Source organism: Sarcophilus harrisii, chromosome 2 (assembly GCF_902635505.1).
Source record: "Sarcophilus harrisii chromosome 2, mSarHar1.11, whole genome shotgun sequence".
In the NCBI taxonomy this organism is placed as follows: Eukaryota; Metazoa; Chordata; class Mammalia; order Dasyuromorphia; family Dasyuridae; genus Sarcophilus; species Sarcophilus harrisii.
The window spans coordinates 420,858,408-420,882,714 of record NC_045427.1 but is presented as its reverse complement, the minus strand read 5'-3'; the positions used below and the strand labels follow the sequence as shown (position 1 = coordinate 420,882,714).

Below are 24,307 nucleotides of genomic sequence, written 5' to 3'. Positions count from 1 at the left end.
CTTACACCTTGGCTCCCCCCTCCCCAGGATTTAGTCAGCACAGTGCTTGGCAGACTGTAGCAGCTCAACAATAAGCGCTTAGGCTGCCGAACTGGCCCCCACCTCGGTCACACAGCCTAGGCGTCGGAGACGATAGAGAAAGCCAAATATCTCTCATCACATCCCCCCGCCACTCTGCTTCAATGTTTGTGAACCTCAAAGTCTGTCCAGAGGAGAACTGGTCCACTCAAATACATTAACGTGACAAAACACCGGAAAAGGAATAAGAGGAATTCAAGGAATCTTGAACAACATCTTTATGTTTACGAAGTAATGCAAGTCAGAAAAAAGCAGCGCCAGGCGAATGGCGGCGGGGGCGGAGCACAGTTCGCTCGGAGAAGGAAGGCTTTGAAAGGCAGGGGCGCTGCTGCTGCGGAGGCTGCTGGTGCTGCTGCGCCGGCTGCTGGTGCTGCTGCGCCGCAGAGGCCCCTCCCCTCACTGCCCACTGCCCTCCCTCCCGCGGCCCAGGATCCAGCGGCGCTCCCCGGGACAGTAGCTCGGCCCAAAGAGCCGCTACGCAGCGCTGCGCTGCCACCGCCGCCCGGGGTCCTCCCGTATCCCAGCAGCCAGCGCAGCCCCAGTCGGTGACAAAGGACTGGGGGGGAAGCGTCGTAGTCCCCGCGCTCGCAGGGGGAGGGACCGAGCCCGAGGAGCCGCGTTCGGTCCGTCGTCTAGGAAGACTGGAAAAATGCTTTGGGGTTTTTAACTGAATCGGAGAAGGGAATCGCGAGTGGCGGCGAGCCGCGGGAGGGCGGCGGCGGCCCGGGGGCTCCGCGCCAATGCAGCAGCCACCACGGCAGCTCGAGTTAGGGGAAGGCAATCTTCCCGTGTTCGTGTTTCCAACGGAGCTTATCTTTTATGCAGACGACCAGTCCACCCACAAGCAGGTGCTGACTCTGTATAATCCCTACGAGTTTGCCTTGAAGTTCAAAGTGCTGTGCACCACCCCCAACAAGTACGTGGTTGTGGACGCCGCGGGTGCAGTGAAGCCTCAGTGCTGCGTGGACATCGTAATTCGTCATAGAGATGTCCGGCCCTGTCACTATGATGTAATAGACAAATTCCGTCTACAAGTTTCCGAACAAAGCCAGAGGAAGGCTTTAGGACGCAAAGAGATTATTGCGACCCTTCTGCCGTCGGCCAAGGAACAACGAAAGGAAGAAGAGGAAAAAAGGATAAAGGAACACTTAGCAGAAAGTGTGTTTTTTGAGCAGATGCTGTCTCAAACGGAAAACAGGGCTGTTTCATCTGGACCTAGTTTATTAACTGTCTTCCTGGGAATAGTGTGCATTGCAGCTCTTATGCTTCCCACACTGGGAGAAGTGGAATCTCTAGTGCCTCACTACTTTCATTTAAGTGTGAATCAAAAATTAGTAGCTGCTTATGTTTTAGGTCTTATCACTATGGTCATTCTTAGAATATGAGCAAGGACTGAAATTTGCTGAAATCATTTCAACTTCACATCATCATGAATGTGGACTGCCTTTTATTCCCTCTTGACTCCATGCTACAGAAAAATATGGGTGATTTGAAATATTTGCAAATGTGTAATATATGTATATATCTTTAACTGACGTATAACTATTTGAAGGATGCCAGCAACTTGTGCTCATGTTACAGATAGTTATAATCGTTTGTTGAATGAATCCTATAGAATTATCTGAGGAAAGTTTTATGATTATAATTGTTGGGGGGAACTAAAATAACATTTGCTTTAAAAAAAAAAGTGAGAATAAGCTAGGAACCATGAATGGTGCTGCAAAGAAGAAAATTTAGCCTTAATGTTGGGAAATATTTCTTTAAAATTAGGGCTGTCCAAAAGTGGAAAGGGTTACTGCCTCAAGGCTGGATGACCATTTGCTTAATACATTAAGTGAAGGCAGTTTTTTTTTTTTGTATAGGTTGACCATTAAGGTCCTTGAAACTTTGAGATAATGTAATTTTGATGGTAACTTAAAGAGAGGAAATGCTATGATAGTTGAGGCATTAAAATTTAACTTAAATGTAAATTATTATTATGCAAGTATGTTTGTTGTACTGGTGTTTAATGTTGTTTCTAACATGGCAGTTTTTTAAGCAACACTGGGAATTAGGGAGAAGCGAAAAGCACTCTTTTTGATTTTCATTTCAGGTATGGAAAAAGTACTGGGGAAAAACAGAAAAAGCACTGAGCTAGGCTTCAAGAACCAGAGTTCCAAGTCCTGACTCAGTCACTACCTCAATCTGTGACCATAGTAGGCAAGTGATTTCCCCTCTGAATTTCAATTTCTTACAAGTAAAAGAGGAAGTTGGAGTAAATTTCTGAGACGACTCCTAGTTCTAAAGTTCTATGATTTTAATGTTCAAAGCAATAAAATGTGAGTAAATAAGGTGCTCTGATGGATCTGTCTTATTAATGTGGGTGTTCCCCTTCAGTGATTCAGATTGCAACCGAAGTATGCTTTCTTATCCTGTGCAGCTCTTTATGTACTCCTATAAATCCTTCATTTGGGGGTCCAATTAATATACTAGAAGTCTTCTTTTACATCTTTTGTGGATACCAAAAGAGTATGTGGATTGTTCGTTAGTTAAGTGGCTTTTTGCTCATCTGAAAATTTCCTCATTTTCCTCATCTGTAAATTGAAAGGACTGCACTAGATCTAGACTTCTGAGAGGTCTTCAAGTATTAAATCTATGATTCTTCTTATAAAGCTAATCTTTATATCAGTGTTGTCAAGCTCAAAGAGATACCAAACTTGCAGACCACATACTGACTTAGAAAATCACTTACTAACAATACCTATCTTTCATTATATATTTATTTTGTTAGGTATTTCCCAATTACATTTTAATATAATTTGTGCTATATAGAGGAACTTTGCAGGCTGGAGTTTGACGCTTCTACTTTATACCACTTCTCTGGTGCAGTTCTATATTGGTAATACATTGCAACCTAAGCATTTCCACCACATAGTTCCTTTTTGACTTGCAACCAGAGAGTCTCACTTTAAGTGAAAAAAACAAACAAACAAACAAACAAAAAAAAAACATGGAACTACATCATAAAATATGTATAGACTTAGTGATTAAATGGATTTCATTTATGAGTTTTTAAAATTATATCTGATGAATGAGAATTGGAGAGAATGATATATTAAAATGATAACCACTCTTGATCACCACAAACCTTATTCAAAGTGTATATAACACATCATTTTTTTCCTCCCAAGCACTTAAGAACAAAGACATTTTAAAGGATCTTTCAGAAACATTAAAAGGCAAAGGAATAAAAATACAATAATCAGCATATATCTAAAACCAAGTCTTGTAATTGAGAAACACTACAATCTTTCCAATAAAATCAATTGACTTTCACCAATTATTTCATATAATTCTACTAGAATAAGCAATACTACAAAGGGCATTTAAAAAATTACTATTTGGAAAAGATACTGCTTACTTTTAACTAAGGATGTCCAAGGTAACTAAAAAATTGAAAACAATAACTTTAGTAAATTAGTACACGTTTCTAAAGCATCAGTCTTTTTCTGCATATTACAAACAAAACCAGCAGGAGACAGGAAAGAAAACATTCAAAATAACTAACAAATAGAGTCCATTAATAATAACACAATTAAGACTAGTGAATATACCCTTACTCTCAAGTAAAATAAAGGAAAATAATTAGTAATATTAATAGTTCCTACTTGGGCCGTGGTAGTTTTGGCTTTTTAAAATGATACTGCCTAAATAATTTATAGATTTAGTGTCACTTCAATCAAACTATCAGGTTTTATTAAAAAAAAATTGACTAAAATAAAATTCATCTAGAAAAACAATTTGGTTAATAATCTCAGGAAGAAAAAGTGAAAGTAAAATTGAAAAAGATCTATCATTACGAGATCCTATGCTATATTTTTAAGTAGTAATCAAAACTATTTTGGTATTGGCTTAAAAAGAGTTGGTAGATTAGGTAACCAAAATCCCAAAGAGCCATAGAACATAGTATAGCATTGGATTAAATCCAAATTCAACAGATACAAAGTCTCCCTATTCAATCAAAACTAGTAAGAAAACTTGCAAAGCTGCCTGGCAAATTAATTTTACACCTATATCTTATACCATATACACCTTAACCCATGATAAGCTCCAAATGGATATTACCTAAACATAAAATTACAACCTAAAAAAAGAAATTAGAGGAAAAGGAAATTCTTAACAGAGATAAAAGTGATCACAAAAAACAAACCAAAAACATTCCAGACAATTTTGATGACATAAAATTGAAAAGCTTTTCAACACACAAAATCAATGCAGCTACAATTAGAAGAGGAGCAGTTTCAGGGGCTAGGAGAAGGGAACCTATATAACTCATGTCTTGCAAAGCTTTGTAAGATATTTTGTAGAGCAAATTTCTTACCCTCGAGGTTTTAAAATATTTTGCTCTCTTTCAATATCACTGATTCCCTTCCTGGTAATTCTATGTATTTTATGTTATGCATTTAAAAATTTGATTCTGATAAGGGATTTAAATAGGCTTCACCAGACTACCAAAGGAGTTCAAGACACAAAAGTTTGTCCCACAAAAATGTCATTTTAAAATGAAATTACTTGGTAAGAGCTTTAAAAACAACTCTTAAATAACCCTTACTGTCATTGCAACCAGTTAATTAAAAAGGACCATCATGACAAGACAACCTAGAATTGAATGTCCTCTGCTACTTATAGCAAACGACCAAATTTATGTAATCCTAGGTTTACGGAAAAGTACTATAATCTATGACAGACAGACAGCTCTTACTCATCTGTTATTTACCCAACAAAAACAGTCCAGTATGTTTGGAGAGATGGGAGAGAATTAAAAAATGAAGAAAACTCTGATGACACACAGCATGGCACTGAAAATATTGTTTTTTCAATGAGAGGAATATTTTCAATCTGAATTTATTCTAAATTAAGCTTAGAATTACTAATTAAATATTTAAAATATACTCTGGTTCAGCCCTGCCTTCTTCATTTTGATGATATAGAGAGTAGAACTCAGAAATATTTATTTGTTCAAGGGTAGCTGGGTACTAGTACTTTAGGATTATACCTTCTAACCTCAGCATTTTTTGTACTCCACTGCATTGTTAGTCTTAAATGTTTCAAATGCAGATACATTGCCTAGTATACATTTATCTTTATATAGCAAAATTAACTCAAAAACAAAGTAGTAAAAAAAGAGAAATGAACTAGTTGTCTTCATTGATGATTTTTAAGACATGCTTTTTTTTTTTTTTTTTAATATGGGGATTCATATCTGAGTAAATGACAATTTAGATTTGAGAAAAGCCACTTAACTGTTACACTGTTCATACCTCTGACCATGCAATCCCACGTCTGGGCATTTCTCCTAAGGAAATCAACAATAATAAAAAGAAATAGTTTCTATATCAAAAAAAATATTCACAGTAGCATTCTTTGTAGTAGCAAATAACTGGAAACAAAATGTGTAATTATAAACTAGGTAACAGCTAAACAAACTGGGATATCAATGTGTAATGGAATATTACTGTACCAAAAGAAATGAGGAATTGAGAATAAATTTTAAAAGCCTTATTATAAAGTAATCCAGAATAAAGGAAACAAAAGTATTAGAACATACATAGTGACTCTAATAATTTAAGTAAGGGCAAAATAAAAAGCAGGGGTGCTCTCTAATGAATCATCTCAATCCTGGGAAACTAACATAAAACACATCTCCCTCTTCCCAAGACAAAAGAGGCATCTGGACATAGAATCCAGAATATGCTATCATACATAATTGATTATTTGGCTTTGTATAATCTCTCCCATGTGTCGAAAAAGAAATTAGTGACAGAGTATGTGGTATTAAAACAAAAAGCACCAATAACATTAAATAAGTAAAGAGCCAATATAAAACCAAAAAAAAAAAAAAAAAAAGGAAAAGTGGGGTATTTAGGAAAGAATTTTCTAGGACTTAATACAAGTTGATCCTTAAACCAAAACTAAGAGTTCCAGAGGTAACAAAACAAATACATGCCTATCTTAGACTTGGAAAACAACTGGGAGGATGGATTCTGATCATTAAGTTGGCCAGTTTGGCCAGAATGTAGTGTGTGTGAAGAACAATAACATGAATTCAGAAAAGAAAAGTATGTTGTATTAAATGCTAGGATTTAGGCGTCTATATTTTAACTCAGAGGCAATAAGGAATCACAGAGGATTTTTTTGAGCCAGCAAGTCCCAAATTTTAGTTGGTACACTGTCTCATAAGGCACAGGGAATCAGCATGATAGAATCAATAGAGCATTGACAAAATTGGTCAGAAATCAAAGCCTGGTTCCCTGGCTTGCTATTTTCTCTCTCGTATCCTATAACAGCCCTGCCATTCCCATTATCTTTCAAAGATCACAGATCATTAAAAGAAATGTTCTCAGTTGAGAACATTTAAAGATGACAAATGTCTTGTAATAGTCACAAAACTGGTAGATTTAGCAGCAAATGGATGATCTGAGGCTGGAAATCCCAGGAATTCTGTTTTCCGGAGGACAAAGCTACCTTTTTAGGAGATCAAAAAAAAGACTTTTCCATCCCACCCAGGAGAAAAAAAAAATTCTATCCATAAAAATTGCAACTACAATGAACAAATAAAGCATAAAATGTAAAGATTTGTTTCCAAGATATATAGCAAACTGACTCAAATGTATAATAATAAGAACCATTCCCCTACTAACAAATGGTAAAAAGAAAAAAACAGGTAGTGAAGTGGAAAAGCACCCCAAATGGGACTGTGAGAAACATAATCTTGAATCTCTGTAGTTAGAAGTTTATTATTAGTTCTTCACTCCTTAATGCAAATGGCATTTTTAACAACCCAGATGTGCTGTCCTGAAAAACCTGAGACCTTGACAACCTGATAAGCTTAAAGAAATTGCTGTCTGGGAATGACACTCTTAGAATGATAACTTTTTGCCTCCTGGTTAGAACAGAAATTCCTTTTATTATGACAAATGTATTAAGAAAAATTTTGATGTCTCTTCTTTCTATAAATATGTAGCCCTGAGACTACTCATTCGCTGACTCCCTTGTTCTGGTGGGGTTCAGTCACTAGCTAGCAATAAACGCTCTTAAATTTTCATTATTTTGGCTACCCTATGTCTTCTCTCGCCTGGATACTTCAGTAGTTTCCTAAGAAATAAACCCAAGCTATAAGCAACCATTAAAAAAAGCTCTAAATCATTAACATTTAAAGAAATGCAAATTAAAGCAATTCAGAGATTCTACTTTATATCTATCAGAATGGCAAAATTAACAAAATAGGAAAATGAAAAATCTGTACTGCAGGAAAATAAAGACATTAATACACTATTGATAAGTATCTTAAACTGGCATAAGCTATCCTGAAAAGCAGTTTGGAACCCTGCCCCAAAAGTCACCAAACTGAGCATGGGCATAAAAAGGGACTCCTCCCCCCCACCAAAAGGAAAAGTATAAAAATATTTATAGCAGCTTTTTTTGTAGTAGCAGAGAAGTAGGAACTAGGAAGGAGGATATGCATCAATTGGGGAATGGCAGAACAAATTGTGGCATATGAATGTAATAAAATACTATTATGTTTCCAGAAATGATGAATACAGTTTCAGAGAAACCTGTGAAGTCTTGATTGAACTGATGCAGAATGAAGTGAGCAGAACCAGGAGAACAATTTATACAATGACATTATTATTATAAAGAAATACAAATCTGAGAGATTTAAGAACTTAATGGAAGGACCAACTAAGATTCCAAGGGACTCATAATGAAACATGCTACTTATTTTCGACAGAGATTTTATGGGTTCAGCTTTCAGAAGGAGACATTTTGGGGATATGATCAATGTGGAAATCTATCTAGACTGATTTGTTACAAGGGGTTTTCTTTTTCTGTCTTCCCTCTCCCCCACACACATACAGTTAGGGGGAAGGGAGATTAGTAGAGAAAATAGATTTTTATTCATTGAAAAAATACTTCTTGGCACCATATCACAGGAAGGCATTTTAAACTGTGTGAATTGGGACTAAACATGACATATTTACACTAGAATTGTGCCATATGAATTGCATTTTCTAGAAGTTAGGTGTAGGTCCCACTTTAGTCTCTATCACTGACTCACTAAGACACCTAAACATGTTACCTACACTTTCTGCCTCTTCTGTGAGAGGCTGCTAAGTTAGATGATCTGTAATGTTCCCTTTGTCTCTGATTCTTTAATTTCAATAATAATCCAAGGGTGTCTTGAGAGAAGCTAAAATAACCAAATTTTAAAAAAACAAACAGACCACCTGGACGATCATCAAAGAAAAAGGCAAGTCTGTATAGTAAAAAGAGCATTGGATTTGTGTTACATTCCGGCTTTGTCACATCTTAACAGCTTTGTGACCTCAGCCAAGTTATTTAAATCTCTAAGCCTCAGTTCTCTCAACTGCAAAATGGGGATAACAGTGTGTTGCTTACTTCACAGGGTTGCTGTGAGATTAAAAAGAAGGTAACCTAAGTAAAGCACTCTGCAACTGTTAAGTGTTACATAAACATGAATTCTATTTTTGTACTGCAGTGTGGAGAACAATGCATTAAGAAATGGGAAAACTGAGCAAGAATTCACTATGTGACTTCAAAAAAGTCACTTCAATTCTCTAGGTCTTGATCTCATCTGTAAAATGATTTTGGATTTTCCTATATTATGTTCTCTTCCAGCTCTGATCCTCTATTGATGAGGACAATACAGCCTCGTCCAGAAGAGCATCGGCATTCCCTGGGAAAGACTCTCTTCCCATACATTATGCACCTTCCCTGGGAAAGACTCTCTTCCCACACATTATGCACCTTTTGGATGCAAAGCCCAAATTGTTTTGTTTCTATATATAAGTAAGCCCTGAGAAAATGTCTCTTTGCAATTCTTTGACATTGCCCACTAAGAGAACATCTTAGTGTCTTTCTCTCTTTAATAAAGTGCCTTTTCTTATCACAGCCTTTTGTGTAGCGTTTCTCGCTGCGAACCTGCCCTAACTTGGTGTTTTGGAGAACTAGGAGACCAACCCAGATTCCTGCCTCGATCCATACCTCATCATTATGATACTACTTTATTCTGATAAAATTCTTAATCACCTGGATCCTGGCCCCCTAACTATAGATGTTCCTTAAGCTTCTGTCCTGAGCCCTCTTTGCCTCTCCCTTCATATTCTTTTGGTAGCAATTCCCATAGGTTTAACCAGGGGTCCTAAAACTTTTTAAATAGGAGGTCAGTTCTCTGTCCCTCAGACTACTGGAGGGCCGGACTATATTAAAAACAAAAACTTTGTTTTGTGGGCTTTTAAATAAAGAAACTTCATAGCCCTGAGTGAGGGGGATAAACGTCCTCAGCTGCTACATCTGGCCCGCAGGCTGCAGTTTGAGGACCCCTGAACCGTTTATGCAGATAATTCTCTTATCTATACATCTAGCTCAAGTCTGTGCCCTGAACTTCATTCCCACATCACCAACGGCCTAGTGGTCATTTCATACTGATGTCTGGGAAACATTTTAAAATCATAAGTTCTAAAACTGAACATGCTCTCCTTCCTTCCAAACCCTTCCCTATTCCTGGCAAAGGCACTACCATTCTTTCAATGTCTCAAGTTCATAACCTCAGCATTATCCAAAACTCCTCATTTCCCCTTAATCCCCATATCTAAATATGGCTATCTCCATTTTTACAGCACCTTTTAGCTTATTTTTTCCCTCCAATCCCAGTTACCCTCTTGTTTCAGGTTTCATCACCTCACCCCGATTATTCCAATAACCTCTTTATTAGTCTCCTTGCTTCATCTCCTCCCATTCCAGTTGATGGTCTACACTGCTGCTGAAGGAATTTAGTATAAATTTTATACTAAGTATAAATATTAGCACATGCCTTCTCAACTCAACCATGTTTAGTGGCTTTCTATTGCACAAAAACAAACTACTCTATTTAGCTTTTCATAACCTGTCTTTCCAGCCTCACTGGCTACTGTTCCCTTTCCTACACTATGCATTTCAGTCAAATTGGCCTTCCTTGCTCCACTCACTAATATTCCATCTCCTTTGCATCAGACATCCTCCACACCTCATGCACAGCTCTTCCCTCCCCATCCCCTTACTTTTGACTCAAAGAGTCCTCTCCTCCTTTAAGATGCATTCCAGATCCTGTTTTTTTTTCCTTTTCTTTTTCCTTTTTTTTCCCTTTTTAAAAAATAATAGCCTTTTATTTTCAAAACACATGCATAATTTTCAACACTCACCTTTGCAAAACCTTGTGTCCAAATTTTTCTCCCTCCCCTAGACAACAAGCAATCCAATATAGGTTTAACATGCCAGGCAGTTTTTCTGTAAGTTACTGTTCCCAATTACCCCAATTGCCAGGGCCTTCCTTTGTAAATTAAAATACAATATAGTTTTAAAATACAAAATAGTTAAATACAATAAACTATTTTGCAAGTACAGATTGTTTCTTTCTTACAAATTATACTCCCTGGAACAAAGTAGGTCTCTCTGACTGACAGAATCAGACATTTTTATCCTTATTTTCCAGATGAGGAAACTGAGGTTAATTAAAAGAGTCAGTAGTCAGTGTGTTCATGGGCATCCATCTAGTAATGTCAGAAGCAGAATTTGAATCTTGTGCTCTCCTAACTCCAAGTCCAATCCTGTAACTATACCATGCTTACTTTCATAAGTGTGTCCAGGATAAGACAAAATAACAATAGACCCGAGAGAACTGGAGAAAAAAAAAAAAAGAGGCAATAGGGCTAAAATTGTTGAATACAGCAAAAAACCCAAATCTACTATTTTACAATTCTATTACAATTCAGACAAAGCAAATGGCCATTGTTACTAGATCTCCCAAAATAGAGATGTGAGGAAATGCTATCTCCACTTTTTAACAAGAAATAAGGATATAATACAAGATTTTTTTGAATTTTTTTTATTCATACCTTGTATAAACCTAAATTTCCCCCATATTCATCATCTCCCCTCCCTCCATATAGGCACATAACAAAGAATGCTTTTCTTTTTTTTATCATTTGTATTTTTTATTTTCAAAATGTACTTATTTAAAACTTAAATGCAAAATTTAAAAAAATAGAAAAAGAAAACAAAACACTGTCATGTGCCCAGAACATCAGGGAGGAGTCAAAATATGTAACAATATATTTCCATTTCAAGAAAATATGAATATTCAAAATTGTCCATCCTTTCTTTGCTTACTTGTAGATTTTTTGTTCTCAGTGTTGCTCTTTTTACTTTATATTTTGTACCTTTTCCATCTCTCCTCCTCCACCTTTCCCAATATTTACACACACACACACACACACACACCCCTACATATACACATATATCTAAAACAATATTAACATGGCAGACATTCACACATACACACATCTAAAACAATACTAATATGGCAGGCATAAATTTTTCTCAAGTGAATATTTTTAAAATATGACTTTGAGATTAATGATTATTACCCCTACTTATTTTTTCTAATAAATTCTACTCCTGATCATTGTTACTGTGTTTGTGTAAATCTTATTCCCTAACCCTGCTAATTTCCACTTTAGTTCTATACATTAATTTGCCTTGATATGACCTGACCTAACCTTTACCACAAATACCCCACTTCCATGGATTCCTCCTGATCTTACCCTTTTTCCTTCCTTCCCCATTTATCCCATTCTCATTAATCTACACCCTTTATCTCACTCCCCTAAATCTAAACACCCTACAAAAAATATTTTTTAAAAGAAAGGATCAATAAAATTGAGTAATCTAAGATTCTTAAATGGTCCCATCAGAATATGTATTATCTTCTTGAATCAACTTTTATAGGAAAGATCAAAAAAGAATTAATATAGTTTTTATATTAACTTTGTCCAGTTTCAAGGTCCTAGCCATTCCCAAGTCCCCATAAAACAGACCAGAAATAAAGTATTAATCTGATCACTTTCCAGATAAACCATCTGTGGCACTGACACAGAAATTTACTTGCTCATGAGGTCACCCAGTGAGTCTATAATAATGCTGGAACAGGATTCTGGTGATTCTAATTTTCACCTATCACTCTTCCCACCATGCCATGCTATCCCTAACTACAGTTTGCTGGCTACAATTTTAAAGAGAAACAAAAGCTCAAAATAGCCTTTTGACAAGTTTTTTTTACAAGGCAGCCTTGTACTGCCTGCTCCTTTCTTTCCCTTGTCACCTGGCATATTCTAAAAGCAATCTTTCTTTTACTTTCAAAGTATCCTGGAAAGACCAGGGTTTGTCAGGAAGCTACCACCACCAATGTTAGAGCTCTTAAGATGAGAGGCATTTTGATAGACTTGGGAACTCAAAATGACTATCTTCTTATGGAATATAAATTCTATATCCATGCATCAATGTGGATATAATCTTAACCTAGTGCAAATCATAACTGCTCCTCATCACCTGAGACACTTAAAAATGTTTTCTCAAAAATGTTCTATAGAAGACCCCTTTTCTCATTGTTTTAATATCTTGGGGATTATGGCTGTCCAACCAATGCCCCTGACTGAACAAAAGATTTAATTTCAAAGGGATCTTTTTTTATTATATGACTGATCAACTTCTTTTTCTGATATACATATACACACATATATAAAGACATACATATCAATACACATATTAGATACACATATCAATGTCTTCTACAACATTTCTCAATGAGCACAAATCATTGTTAATAATGTATTTATGCCTACTCACATATTTTTTCCTAGCCCTTCATTGCCTAACATTGATGATTTTAAGACTCCAGCATGCCACAATTTACAGATACATCACATTACTAAAAGAAGACTGTGTTAGCTAAAGAGACAAATTTTAACTGCAGTGGGCAGTTTGGGATCATTAATAGCCCTGCTAAAATATCTAAATGTAATCCAACCCAACATCCAGATCACTGTCTATCTGCTATCCAAGCAAAATGCCAACTCCCATCAATTTTGGTTTTTTAGTAAGAATGATTTTATAAGAATCTCTTTTTGCACTTCTGTGAAATTCACTGCAGAGTTCTGCACTGTTCCAGGGTTAAAGAGCAAGTATAAGAGTCTTATTAATTTTTTTCCTTTTATTTGTATTGAGCATAATAACTTCCTTACACTAAGCAAGCATGCTGTGAAAATTAACTAAAATGAAAGGAACCGCTTTGAGGAATGAAAGGGGGTGAGGAGAGGCACAATTAAGACTTCATATTTTAAAAGTCAAAATATAAAACTTGATAGCTTTAAGTTTGTCCACATTCCTAAAAAACTGAATTTGCTCATGTGTGGAACCAAAATTTTCATGAAATTTTTATAGAAACTGGGTAATGCTGTCAGATATATGTGTGCAAGGCTGAAGTATTGAGGATATCACTGTTAAATCTCTCCAGTTAATATACTAAAATACAGGCTTGATTACAATTAACTCTTCTGATAATGGCTTGCTCCAATGCCCTAGACACTGAAGAAAGTTTCCTGCATATTTTCTCTCCAAAGATCAATACAGAAGCCTGAAGGAGGACCCTGTTCCTCCCCCAATCTGTCTACCTCACAGAAATATTCACTTTCACTGCTTTATATTGTTTACTATTGGGCTTTTGTTCATCAGGCCTGGCTTCTACTCAGCTTCCAGAAGAAATTGGTTCCTCTCATTTACCAACAATGATAAAGTCATATTTAAACAATAGATTCAACTGTGCCAGAAAGGATGCCTTGCATTATCAAAGGAACTCCACAGTCCTTCACAGACTCTCCTGTGGCAATTAATTCAGCCCTAGCTTTTGACTAGGCTAACAGAAAGAAAAAAGGGTTTAGAGCATTACATAACTATGGCAGCTCTCATCTTTTACAGTTAACAAAGATACTAGCATAATGAAGAATGTGTGGGGCTGGAAGTAAAAAGCCCCACATTCTGGTACAGTACTTCTACAGTCTAGCAGATCACTTCTCTCTAGGCCTCTGTCACTTCATTGAAGAGTAGGCCCAGATGCTCCGATTTCCCAAGAATCCATCATGGTCTTGGGAACTCTATGACTATGTGCTATATACTGGCTATTAATAGCTTTTACTGAAGTGAAAGTATCCCAACCAATACCTGGTTATTTAAAGTTATCCTAGACTAGTGATTCCCAACCTTTTGGAAGATGCTATATCCTATTAATATTAATGTTGGATCTCCTGATACATGTCATAAAGTATTATCAGTTATTATCTTTTATTTAAGATTACTGTGATATTTTTTTTTCAGTGCAACCTTAAAGAGAACTGGAGATTTTCTGGGAGACTGAAAAAAACCAGAATAGGTAAACTCTGCAAATTCTTAATCAAATCAGTCACCCTATATTTATGAAGATTAACCTAACCAATTCCTTTCCTTAAGGATATAGTGCAGCTCACATATATTGTATCTAGGATATATTATAACATATTTAACATTTATAAGACTGCTTGCCATCTAGGGGAGGAGGTGAAGGAAGGGATGGGAAAAGTTGGAACAGAAATGAGTGCAAGGGATAATGTTGTAAAAAATTACTCATGCATGTGTACTGTCAATAAAAAGTTATAATTTTTAAAAATGAATTACAAATACAATACATGTTATATTTTATAATGCCTCTAAAGCACATCTTACTCTGTAGGGAATATCCCATTGTTTAATGTCTGGTTGTCAAATTTATGAACAATTGCTTTTTAGCTATACTTTATGATAATCAATATAATTCTCTTATCCTTGGTAGGTGTTGAATAGACATTTGCTGACAGAAAAAAAAGGATATAGTGTGGCTAAGCTTGATGAGGAGCCAGGGAAAGCAATTGCTATCATAATTTAAAATCGATTGATTACATAAGGGATGATACAACATTCACTTAAAATTCAGGGTTCTGGTGTTTTGCTTGCTTTTGTTGTTTTGGGGTTGAAATGAACCCTAGAAATCCAACCCCCTCATTTTTACAAATGGGTAAACTAGAGGAACACATGGCCTTTCTGGCCTATAAAATGAAGCAGATTTTAGAGTAATAATGCAATGACCCTAAACAAATTGGTACAATTACTTCTTCTGAAAGATATACTGAGCTTTTCTACTTCTGCAACTGACCTCCCCCTACTCTACCTGCAGCCACCTCTTACTGAGGGCCTTCCCTGATGCTCAGCTGCATTACTCTTGCCATTCTTCAAAATCTTAGGGCTCTGTGTGCCTTTCTTAGCAGTTTCATACTGTACTTTGCAGACTTTTATTTGTATAACTCTTATTTCCTCTATAATAATAGCCAATGAAAGCCAGTATTTTTATAATGCTTTAGGTTTACAAATATTCTCTCATATATCTTTACAACCCTTTTATGATTGGTGCTATCATTATGCTCAGTTAGTAGAGCAGAAAAATGGAAGCAAGCAATGGTTAAATGACTTGCCTGTCTCACACAGCTAATAAGTGGTCTGAGGTGAAATCTGAATTCAGGTCTTCCTGACAGTGAATCTGGTTTAGTCATCCCTTGCAACATCTACAGTAACAAGAACCTTCAGGTCTGTTTTAAGCAATTCTGCTGATTGACAGACAACTCATTTGACCTGTTTAGGCCTGCCTGCCTACACATGCCTCCACTCTTTCCTCCCCTTCTTTCCTTACTTCACCTCTTCCCTCCTTTTTTTTTTAAGGGTCTCCCCGTTTCACCCACAATAGAAGTGCAGGAGCTACTCATGGGCCCAATCCAACTACTAACTGGCATGGGAAATGTTTCATTTCCAACCTGGGCCCCTTTGTACTCTTTGGCTAACATAGTGGCTCCCTGCTCCTGGGGCTCAGGTGAATCCTAATGTTAAATTTATCATGGACACCAGATGGGTATAGACTACCCTAGCTCAGAACCTTTAAGCTCAAGAGATCTACCAGCCTAACCCAAGTTATCTTGGATTACAGGCATGTGCTGCCATACCCAGCAAAGGCCTCAGATTGATTCTCCTCAAAATGACACCTCGGTCAGGATTAAGATCCCTTGTCTCTTTTAAAACGCACCCTGATTCATATGCTAATATATAAAGTGATATGAACTTCACATGTGTCCATGTTTTTCTTAGACTATTACAGTCACTTTAAGGGGAAAAGAAAAGCAAGATTTCCTACCACTAAGGACCACCATGACAGAAATAGAATCCCATAATGGAAGCTTCATACAAACCTTCAGCACGTGGTTAAGTCACTTAAGTGTATATATCTCACAAACAGGGAATTGTAGATGTTTAGAGAACCTCAGTAGACCTCTAGTCCAACCTACACCTGAAAAAAGAATTCTCACTAAACATATCTAAAAGGGACTCACTACCTCCCAAAATCGCCCACTCTATTTATGGATACCCCTACTTTTTATGAAGTTTTTTCCTAACATCAAGTCTAAATTTAAGTATTTACAACTCCCACCCACTGCTTCTGCCAGTTGCCTTCTGGGTTCAAAAATAACAAATCTAATTCCTCTTCTACATAAAACACTTCAAATATCTGAAGGCAACAACTATGTGTCCTCTAACTCTTCTTCAGGACAAACATTCCTAGCTCTTTTCTGTCTATTCTCAAGTGACACAAACTCAAAGTCTTTCTCCATCCTGGCTACCCATTTCTCTACACTCAGATTCTTACCACCATCACCCCCAGAACAAAACAAAAGGCTCTAGATGTTGTCCGACAAGAACACAGAACTATGGGATTATAGGACCTAAATTCCTTGAGAGCAAAGATGGGATTGGGCTTTTTTTTTTTTTTTTTAATGCATTGTCCAACATATGACATTTTTAAATCCTTGTTTTTATCACCTTCCTTATCCTGTATACCAATAAGGTCAAATTCAAATAGAAACAAGGCCATTAAAACATACATAAGGATTCCTATGGCCACATGTTGACTTAGAAAACCACACATTTATATACTTTTTTATTATCACATCAATACATTATAATCAGATAGAATCTCCATTTAAACTGGTTTAGCCATCAACATCAATTATAAGCTATGACTCTTTATAATGAAACTTAAATTTGCTTTGGCTTTTTTTTTACTGCCATTATACAGCTGATTCATACTGAACTTGAAGTCCACTAAAATTTTTAAGTTTTTAAAAATTTAATTAAAATTTCCAATTTTTTTTTTTATTTTTTAAATTATGCACTGGCAGTTTGCCAGGGCTATGTATGATTTTACTTTGAAATGACTCTGCAAAGGACTTGGATTCAAATCCCATCTCTGACACTTACCATGCTTGTATGCTCTTGGGTGAATCATAATCTCTATGGGGTTTCTCATCTGTAAAATTGAACTAGAAGACCACTCAGGTCCCTTGCAGCTAAAAATCCAAGATTCTTTTTAAACAAATAACTATCTAACCATGCCTTACCATTTGTCACATATTAACGCAATTTAAAAAACTAAATTTGGAAGAATTAGAATCCCAAGTTCTATCCTGTTAGAATCTTTTAAAATCCTGTCTCTTAGCATCCAAAGTATAAATTATCCCACCTGACTATGTGTCATCTAAAAATATGAGAAACATGCCAAATATGCTTTTATCCAAGTCATTAATAAAAAATGTTAAACAGCACAAGGCCACGCACAGGTCTCTGGAGCATTTCCCAGGAGCCTACGTGGCAGGCTAACATGAAAACATTGACAACCACTCTGGGTCAAACCATTCAACCACTCATACCCAGCAAACTGGCAAAAATGCAAATAGTCTGTGCTAAAAGGGCTGTGGCAAGACAAGCATTAGTGGAACTACAGTTTAATCACTGTGGAAAACATTTAGGAATTATGAGGGAAAAGTCACTAAATTGCTTATAAATTCCTTTGACTCACAGGATCTTAATGTTAGTCATGTAGATCAAGGTCCACAGAAAAAGATCTTGCCTATATCAAAATATCTGTAAGCAGAACTATTGTCAGGTGCAATAAAACAAAATGAGTGCCCTTCAAAATGGGAATGGCTAAACAAATTATGTTACATAAATATAATTTTTTTTTAAGGAATAGCAACCAGGAGGAATTCAGAGGAACATGTCTTATAAGAAATGATTTAAAATGAAGCAAGCAGAACCAGAAAACAATATATACAATGACCACAATGGTGTAAATGGTAAGAATGATAATATGAAACTACATATTGTGTTATTATAACAGCCATGATTGAGCCCTGAGAAGAAATAAAAAAATTTATCTTTCATTGGAGGCTATGTGTACAGAATGCTTCATAAGCTTTTAAAATGTCAACATAGTAGTTGATTTTGCTAAGCTGTTTTGTGTTGAGTTTGTGTTTTTTAAATCTTTGTTACAAGGTAAAACTGGTTTTGTGAAGGGAAGAGTAGGCTTGGAAATGAATGTAATGGGAGGGAAGGGTGTCTTGAAAACAATTATTTCAAATGTTTGAAAGATGTAAGGCAGGAGTGAGAGAAAAGAGGTTTGTAATCAGACTGTTTCCAGAAAATAAACAGGTAATTTAGGGAGAGTTTCTGAGAATGGGATACAAGAGGAGCTTAATCAGTCATGAGACTGGAGGTCTGCCTAGAGTGGTCAGGCCTAAGGAAAAGATCCTGCTTCCTCAGTAACTATAGGAAATAAGACATTTATCTCGGACTGAGATTATCAGTATATTGATCAACCTGAGAATGAAACAGAACAGCAATCTATTCAAAACCAGATTGACTAAATGAGCTGAGCAAGGGCTGTTTGAGTAATAAAAAGTCTGTAATATACTTTCATCAACCTGTATTCTGGGAATACAGTTCCTCAAACTGTTGCAAAATCCCTTTGCATTCTCTAACCAAGTTAGTAAGTATATTTTGCTAAAAAGGTATTAGAGAAAGGTAAGTAGAAAAAAGTAATGACAAACCTTATGTTTTTTATAACGCTTTAAGATTTTACAAAGTACCTCATGACAACAAGTCTGATAAATAGGCAATAATACCCAGGACTCAAATGAATGTGCGATCTTTTAAATTTGAATGTTCCCACTGATGATGGCAGATGCTCATGCAACCATTCTTGCCTAATCTTGTATAATCTGTTCATCTCTCATGAGATGGCAAGGAAGGCCCATCCCAGGTGATAGATTTCTTCCATTCCTATTAACAAGAGGATACCAATGGAGTTTTCTGGTGGCTCTTGCCTTTGCCACATCACTAGGCTATCTTCATTTCCATGGCATTTTTTCTTCTTATTTTTCAAAGCTCTTCATTGGTTATATGTTGTAGCCTACTCATATCCTTTCCTTTTCTGGATTAACATTGTTTTTAGTTTTTCAAGAAATTATTATAGCCCATGTCTCACAGCCAAAACAGCAACACCAATAAAAGGCCGCTATTAGGAGGAACTTGGGTCCATTAAAAATTCCTGAGGCAGGCAAGCAGGAAGCATTTATTATGCGCTTGCAAATTCCAGCTACTATGCTATATAATGAAGATAAAATAAAATGCAAACAAAAAGACTGATCCTGGCTCTCTAAGAGCTTATATTCTAATGGAGAAAGACAACACATAAAAAGGAGATAAAGTACAGGGGTGTGAGAAGATGCTCATGCAGGGAGCACAGCAGCAATGTAGATAGACAAAAGTAGATTTAGGATGAGAATGAAGGACAGCCACTTTGGGCCCCCCTTCCCAAGTAGGAAAAAAGCCAGAGGTGTGTTCCAGGGTGTGAAGAAAAAAGGACTTGAGGGAAGTTCCAGCATAAGGAGCCATCTGAGACCGGGTGACAAAGTCTAAAGGGCCCCTCCCTAAGAGGAACTTGATAAAGGGGGTGGGGGTATTGTTGGAGGAATAGAGAACTGTTTCAGGATAAGAAAGTCCCAAGCTCAACTCATCCAAGCACATTCTTCATCCCAGATTTACATACTAATGGATCAGTTCTCCATTCTGTATCCTTTAGTCTTTTCCTTGTTATGGGCAGGATAAACTACTGTTGAGCTTAGTTAATTATGTTCTAAACATAGTGTTATTCTCTTTCACTCCCCTGGTATGTGACTCGGAGAAATTCTTTAAAACCACCCATTTATTTCAAATTTTCAAATTATATGACAGCTTTTCAAATTACATGTCACTTCCAGCACAAATCATCTCTATTTACATTTTATCTAATCCAGTAGCTATTCCCCTATTTGCTTTCTAGAGTTTCCATTCCTACTTATCTATTAGCATGTAAATGACAATAATGATACTTTGCCCACAGTGATGAAAACAGGTTATTATAAACATCTTTGAAAACCTTTTCCACTTTCTGCTGTCTTCTATTCCTTCCATTTTCATTCATAAATGACTTTTAGATAACTTTAATTAGCTCATTCTCTTGCTAACCTTTAAGCTAGTTTTATCTTTCACTGTTTTATTCTACTTTTTGAGATAATATTGTTGATGATCATTTATCTTCCTACTTTATAAGATTTTACAAAAGAGGTCATATTCTAATCTGGTGATGCCTTTGGCATCCTGTTCTCTGTTTGGCAAGTTTAGCAAAGTGTTTGCTGATTAAGACATTTTCTGGGTTCCTTTGGTCTCACTGTGGCAATTAACCTAATTTTTAATATAAAATTATTATAATCAGTGTTTGATGTTATTTCTGTTACCATTTTTCATGATCAACGCCTTATTTAAATAGCTCAGGACAGAGTTATTTTAATTGAATACCAAAGCTTTCTTTCATTTTTTTTTTCTACAGTCATCTCTCAAACATTTGTAGGCTTTTACATTTAGATTTGGTTATTTAGGTTGGCTATTAATAATTAAATGGGAATTTTTGAAAATTTATAGTATAGTACATAAAATGTAGATGATGCACATATGAAAAGAAAACTTAGAAATTTAATAAGTCTAATGATAAATACTGTATATTATAATCTACTTTATTATTTACTACCCCCTAAATATACTACATAAGTTTACTATAAACAATTAAATTTTGATAAAAGTTTTAGTGTGCTCAATTACTAACTATGCACTCTCTTTGGGAACATCCCCTTTTTTGTCTCTCTACCATTCAACCTCATTGACATAATTTTTCTCCCACATTGATCTCAGTATCTTGTATCTTTTACCTAGAAGGAAATCTTTGAAGCAGTTGCTGCAGCTACACCAGCAGCTGTACAAACTGTTCTAATCAATTTCCCATAGAAATTGCAAGTTTTTAAATGGATGTTTTACTTGTTTTTTATGCTAAATAAATATGATCAGAACTATCAAAAATATAGGGTTGGGGTCGGGGTCTAAAGTAATCTGGGTTTTTCACAATCAGGGGAGTCCTTTACCTGTAACCCCTGAAAATGTTTTGAGACTACTATAATTATTCTCTAATTTTGATCTTTGGAAAATTTGGTAGTCTGAATATGTATAGACATCTGATTGAGGGGCAATTCTCACATCACTAAATTTTTTTTTGACAGTTAATATTAAAGAATAATCCAAATTACTAATAAGAGAAATGCAAATTAAAAAAAACTCTAAGATTCCACCTTAAACCCAGCAATTTGGCAAAAATGACAAAAGATGGTCATAGTCAATATTGAAAGCATTATAGATTGCCAGGCACACTAATGAGATTCATAGTAGAGTTGTGAATCTGTATAACCATTTTGGAAAGAAATTTGAAATTATGCAAATAAAATTACTAAAATATTTATATCTGGTATATGAATGTAATGTTATTATTCTATAAGAAATGTTGAATAGGCTGATTTCAGAAAAGCCTGAAAAGATTTATATGAACTAATGCTGAGTGAAGTGAGCAGAACCAGGAAATATCGTACACAATTACTGCAAGATTATGTGACCATCAACTGTGATGGTCTTGGCTCTTCTCAGCCATGCAGTAATTCAAAACAATTCCAAGAGACTTGGGATGGAAAATGCCATCTGCGTCCAGAAAGAGAACTATGGACTCTGAATGTGGATGGAAGTATAGTATTTCCAGCTTTGTTTGACTTTTCTTTCTCATGGTTTTTCTCCCCACTTTGGTCTGATTTTTCTTGCATAACATGACGAATATGGAAATTTGTTTAAAAAGACTATACTTGTTTAACCTGTATGAGATTGCTTGCTGTCTTAGGGAGGGAGGAAGGAAGGGAAGGAAAAAAATCATAAAAATGAATGCTGAAAACTATCTTTACATGTATTTGGAAAAACAAAATATCATTGAAAAAATATGTATTATACCTTTTGAACCAAAGATTCTATAACTAAGCTTATTCCTCCAAGAAGGCTACTGATAATGAAGTGTTGTAACCTCTAGGAAGGATGTAGCAATAACCTAAGGCTACCTGGCCTTAACTCTAAAGCCACCTGATCTAGGGAGTACTGTAATTCCAAAAACAATGCGGGCTGTTAGATAACAGTCAGTCAGTCAGTAATGACAAAGTTTCATATACAATAATGGGGTGCATACCAGACTCTTCAATTCCACTTCTAAAACTACTATGTTTTATGTAAAATTCTATGTATAAGCCATAAAATTAGCATAAGAGTGACAAGAAACACTTGATCTAAATTTTTCCTATAAATTTATCTTCTAGTTCTTGATTCTTTGCTAACTTCTTTTGGAACCTAGCTTGATAAATCTTTGCTCTTAAGTTGGAACAGAGTTTGCGAATTCTTTCATCGTACCTGCCCCACCAACCTGGGAACTCTAACATTGTTGGGGTGTTCAACACCTCAACAATAAGAATAAAATCCTCAAATACAATAAAATATTTGTAATTGCATTTTTTGTAAGAATAAAGTATGTCCAATGACTAGAGAATGGTTAAACAAATTGAGGTAAGTGAATGTAATGATGAATGTGATAACTACAAAGAAGCATGGAAGAAATGATCTACATAAAACAGTGCAAAGTAAGCAGAGCCAAGAAAACAATATACACAATGACTATAAAAATGTAAACAGACCCATCAAAAAAATAAAATCAAAAGCGAATGCTATAAAATCATAAAGTACAGGCATGGCTTGAAAAAAAAGAAAGAATTTTTCTTTGTTTCATAAATATAAGATGGCCCTCATTCCTTTGTGGCCTTTCCAGTTTTGTAGGGATGGTGACACAAAGGCAAAAAAGGAAAAAGGTAGCAAAACTCCATAGTTTTCAATCTGCTGTTTGCACATAGTACTCAAGGAGGTTAATATAAATAACTTTCTGTGGTAGCTACTGTGTTCCACACATCTACCAACAGAATCTCATGTTCAAGGATGTTATTTTAAACTCTCCTTAATCCTACACACCATTTACCATCCAATGCTATTAACTTTAAAGATTCTAGCCAAATCTCCTTTTATAATAAAAGCCCTAGCATGTGACTGTCATAAGATCTGAATACAAAGGACACTACTTTACTTATATATTTTTATTTCCACAGAAAGCCCAGGCCCCTCCACCTCCTTCTGGGAAATCCTATAAGCCTACAGGGTAAAACTGGAATGTTCTAAGATGCTAATTGAGTAACAATAAAATGTGACATGTTTGCAACACTTTTTAACTATGCAAAATGAGCCTCTGTCCATTGTCCTTCATTGTCACAACAACCCAAGAGGGTCAGGCAAAACAGATGATTATCTCCCGACTTCTGGATAAGGAAACTGAGGCACACAAAGGGATCAAGGTATCAATAAAGGTTAAAGTGTTTTAGAGATCCTAGTGATGTAATATAGCATTTGAGGTCCCCTAATTTTTTTTTTTTGGGGGGGGTTCTATTCTAACAAGTCAATAATCCTAAATCTCCTAGCCTTCAAGTCTGCCTCAGGGACTTTCCACATTCCCAATCTAAAAACAACCATCTGTCTGATTCTGAATAGACCATTCCTCAATTCACTGGTGGCTGATAATCCGGTCAGTGAGAACTAAATTCTGGATTCTACTCCTTGGCCTTACTTATGGACCATAGAATTAGCATATCACTGATAGAAAGCTGGATAAATGTGTATCCTTGCTCCAATTTCTTTGCTAATTTCTTACAATTACAATAAAACTTTGCCCCTTAACTAGGAAATGGTTTCAAGCCTCCAAAATTCTTTTGAGACACCTCGAGACACTGGTCTATGACCCCAAACTTCTGGGGTCCTCTTCCCAACCTCAACACTAGCATCACAGATTTATAAGCTGGAAGGAACCTCAGATGTTATCTACTTCTACCCTAACACACACAATAGTCAACAACCAATAAATATTAAGTGCCCATTCAATTATCAGAAACCCAGATTTGAGAATGGTTGGGTA

The 24,307-nt window shown here is 36.0% G+C and overlaps 1 protein-coding gene and 1 pseudogene across 1 annotated transcript in view; one reads left to right on the top strand and one right to left on the bottom strand.

Annotated features, from left to right (window-relative positions):
- The window catches only part of CHMP4B (charged multivesicular body protein 4B), a 65,438-nt gene that overhangs the window by 35,133 nt on the left and 5,998 nt on the right, over nucleotides 1–24,307 (bottom strand). The window lies entirely within an intron of this gene.
- Nucleotides 493–2,412, top strand: LOC116421697 (annotated as a pseudogene).